The sequence below is a fragment of the Merops nubicus genome, unplaced genomic scaffold, assembly GCF_000691845.1.
Source record: "Merops nubicus isolate BGI_N331 unplaced genomic scaffold, ASM69184v1 scaffold1956, whole genome shotgun sequence".
In the NCBI taxonomy this organism is placed as follows: Eukaryota; Metazoa; Chordata; class Aves; order Coraciiformes; family Meropidae; genus Merops; species Merops nubicus.
Genome location: NW_008612704.1, coordinates 6384 through 10715, shown reverse-complemented (window position 1 = coordinate 10715; position 4332 = coordinate 6384). Strand labels below are relative to the sequence as shown.

The 4332-nt window shown below is 34.1% G+C and overlaps 1 long non-coding RNA gene across 1 annotated transcript in view; it reads left to right on the top strand.

Annotated features, from left to right (window-relative positions):
* LOC103774219 overlaps positions 1-3178 on the top strand; it is a 7853-nt gene extending 4675 nt beyond the window's left edge. Inside the window, exons 2-3 of the long non-coding RNA XR_608167.1 lie at positions 773-928; positions 2747-3178. This is a non-coding gene — a long non-coding RNA (uncharacterized LOC103774219). The remainder of the gene's footprint in view (positions 1-772; positions 929-2746) is intronic.
* The last annotated feature ends 1154 nt before the right edge of the window (positions 3179-4332 follow it).

The following is a 4332-nucleotide window of genomic DNA, read 5'->3' as shown; positions in this document are numbered from 1 at the left end:
AATGCCTTTTGTCAGGATCATGTTAGAAAACTTAAAATGACAGTACTTGAAAATTGTGAGAAATTCTGATAAAAGGGGTTTTTCTTTTAAAGATTTTTCATTGCCGATTTTGTTGGAGGTCTGAGTGCTTAAGAAAGAAAACCTTTTTATAACTCTAACTGCTGTAGTCAGTGTTGCTCTTGCTGTATTCTTTCTGTGTATTTATAATGCCATTCACCTGTAAGCCCTTTGTTTGTGGTCTCTGCTCCTGGTACCATACTAAGTTGTTTTACAGAATTCAAGCATGGAGGTAACGAAGGTATAGAGCAGCGATTCTATGTTCAGACTGCAAGATCTTGAAGCTAAAAGAAAAAAAAATATATATACTGACTTCTGTCTAGTATGACATTTTTTAGACTCCACGTGTGCCCACTACAGGCCTGACATCGCTTAATTTGTGAGCAATAATGACGTGTTGTGTTAATTTTGATGCTAGTTTACTTTTTTTTGAAGTTTGAAAAAATTGACGGTGTTGTACAATGAATTTACTTTTTTTTTATGAGAAAGATAATTTCAGATGTTTTAAACAGTAAGTACAATACAGTTATTTGAGCCACATGGTAGCTAGTGGTCTGAGGAGTATTAAATGGGAAATGAAGAGGCTCTGTACTTGTAAATATAGCACTGAAGAACAGAGGTATGCAAGTTTTACATGTGTATGACTGTAAATATAAACTGCTGAGTCTTGGTGTCCTCATTTTTCACTTTTTTTTTCCTTCCCTAACCCTTACAGAGCAATTTTGCAGATGGCCGTTTGCAATCCCATTATAAATCAGGCTTAGTACAGAAGGGTTTATATATTCAGGCTAAGTACCAGCGGTTACGTTCTGTTGGTGTAAGGGGATTTACCGCTAATAAATTTAGAGATGGATTTTTGAGGAAAGAAAAGGTAAGTTGGCTTGCTTTATTTTTCACTAAGCCATTTATAAAATATGAATATTCCTGTGATCCATTCCAGTTTTTAAATCCCCATGGAACAAGTTGGATGGGATTTTCTGATATTTTGGCTCTTTGTACTTTACAGGCAAATTTGACTCTGCACTCCTGTGTCCTCCATGTTATTTCATGGAAACTTGTTCAAACTTGCTTTGGGTAATTGCAAATGAGGTGGCCTCTGAGATTCTGCAGTTGCCTCTGTTTCAGTATTCTTTCCTTGAGCTCAGTTGATGTTTCTTTCTATCAATAGGAAGAGAAAGTGGCGCTCTGTGTAAAAATCTTACATCCTCTTAGGCTACAGTTTTAAATCAATGTGAAGGGTATTAATGACTTTTTTTTTGACTACCTCTGTGTGTTTCTCCTCTTCATGTTACCTTAAATTAAGCATGTACTTTAAAGTACACACTGTAGTGCTGCTCTGAATAAAGTATCCTACGCTGTGTAATGTCCATGTAAAATGGTTCAGTAAGCTCCAGCTGAGGTAATTAAGCACATCTGTTTTGTGATCATTTTTGGTGTGTATAGGACAATGATAATCTTGAACTGGAGAAGAACTTTTGAACCATATGAAAAGTTACAGCTTTTGTGAGGATCAATAATTAAAAAATTCTAAATCTTTTATTTGAATTAATCAAATATGATCAAAGTAGTATGACATTACTCATGACATCGGAGAATTAGATTAGGTGACCTACACAGCCCCTTGCAGTTGTGTTTCTATGTGAATTGTTTTATAATTCTGTGTCCACCTAGCTACAAGTAAATATACTTGCATAAGCATTTGTAGTTGGATTAGAGCTCAGTTCTTAGAGCACAGCAGCATGGATTCTTAGAGCGGTATGAAAAAAAAACTCAAGTTCACAGCCCAGTGGAGACAAAAAGCTAACCAGAAACCTCTACAATGCCACAAAAAAACTAACCAAACTAAAAACAAACAAACAAACAAAAACCAACAGACCACCAAACAAAAAAAAACAAACAAAACACAACTCAAGAAAGAAAACCAAACATTTTGGACAAGGTAAACGGGTTGCTTGTTATTGAACTATACCAGTAGATGCCTTTCACATTTACATCGACTGAGAAGTATGATCTCCGAAGGCTAAATTGAATTGGAATTAGTGGAAAATAGATGGAGAAATATTTTTCCCAAAAATTATGACCTTGTAAAATGGGCATAGAAGTGCCATAATTTTATTGTAGTGAAATTTCTCCCAATAATATCCAGTGCTCTTCCATAATTGCATATTAAGGTTCTTGTCTGGAACCTATAATGCATGCTTAACACAATCTGGCTGCTGGAGATTATGATTAGAATTAGAGAAGAATAAGAAGATCTGACTATTGATTTTTAGGCCTGATGAGGAACTTGAGTGCCTTTGAGTTAGAGTAAAATAAATCCTAAAGAATAAGTATGACAGCCATTTTCATAACAGTGTACTGATTGCTGGTTTGCTATTTCTTTAAACCCAAAAGTATTCCTGAGATTCTGGCATTTCCCATATTTTGCATATTGTAATGATTAAACTTATCCTTGAGATTTTTTTTTTTAACTGGTCTGAACATTTTGTTTTTTACCCCTTTGAAATAATTATGCATATACATCCCTTAAGGTACTGTCTTTACAGTTGTGGCTTCAATCCGTAATTGAAAATCTTGTATGTTGCATGCTATAATAGTAAAGTACTTAGGAAAACTTTCCTAAAAAGCTTTCCTAAATTCCACTGTTAAAACTTGAGAGTAACAAAATTTTTTTTTCACCTCTCTATAGGGAAATTTAAATATTCCAACAGAAACCTGAACTAAGCTGTGAACCTGAAGTTGAAACAGAAAATACAGCAAAGAGAGCATCTGTTCATTTTTTTGACAACTTTGTGAAGACTAAAAATAGGATAAAGGATCTAACTCTGTAACTTTCTTGATTAAAAACAACTTTATTTTTCAGTAGGGGAATGCTGCAGAACTTTTTTACAGTTTTAATAATTGCTTTTAAAGTACAGTATTCAACTGAAACATTGTAGTATGTACCTTTAATTCCTTTTGCATACCAGTCTCAAGTAAAGAAGTCATTGAAGGGAGTCTTATTTATTGAATTCTTTTTCTTCTAAGCGTGATGTTACAGATGGAACTTGAGTTGTTATACTCAGAGGTTTATATGCTGAAAGTTTATTGCTTATGTAATTAAAAAAAAGAAAAAAAAAAAGTGCCTGAATTGTTTGGTAATAGCACATTAGCTCAGGATTTTCCAAGTAATGACCTTTTAGGTTGTGCAATAGATTTTACACCTCTGTTCAGTCATTTCCATAAAACAGTATTTTGAATTACTTTAATAATATACTTGAGTTTCTGATGTGTGTATACATTTGTAAATTGTTAGGATGTTGGGACAACTTTCAGTATTTGATTAAAATGAACGGTAGCAGGCAGGTATGTAATGTACTGTAGCAGTAGCTTATAACTGCACTGGAAGCATGCTTGGGTTTGTTAGAGGGTTAGTTGGTCTGTATTCAAAATTATTCTGTCTCATTATATTTTTTCGGTGTATGACATTCTTGACCAAGCCACGTGTTCTCTACTCTATTTTGTCATAAATCACTTGGTGATTTCCTGGATTCTGAAATTGGGGCCTGAAGTATTTAATTACAAGAAAAACAAAAAATGTAAGTTTTTATAAGCATGTTGTCTAACAAAGCTGTCCATAATTGAAAAAATTTTAAACGCAGATTGTTTGTAAGTTTGTTAAAAATCCCGGTAAATCTATGAAGTCTACTGCACTGTGGTATTGTTACGCTGTGTCCAAAACTGAAGTAACCAGACATGTTTTCTAAGCAGCTGTAAACAATATCATGCTTATTTTCTTTTTTATAGCCTTTGCCTTAATATAGAATATATGATAGGGTTACATGTATGCATTACAGATTTGTTCAGACTCTATTGCCAGTGAATTAAAGGTGCATGGCAAGCAGTTTTCAGAGATGCTCTTATTTAAGAAAGAAGTTTTTCACTGCATCCACAAGGTATGCTAGAATGCAGGTTAGTCTCTGCTGTGGATAGCAGAGCTATGTTCAGAGAAAAGGAAATCTTTTTGTCTTTTTTTTGGGTGGAAAGTCAGTATGTGATTTCTTCATGCATTTTTTTTTTTTTTGTAATGTTTTTCCCACAATGCCTTCAGCAGAGAGGTTATATGAAAATGTAGGTATAGCTCAGAAGAGCTACAATAGTTTCACTGAAAATCTGCAGTTCCTGGGGTGTACTGCTTACTGTTCACAGGAAATAGGCAGGAAGTGTGCCACATTCATTGATGTTATGGTCATTCAACAGTAACATCAGATGGTTTGTTTCTAAAACATAAGTTTT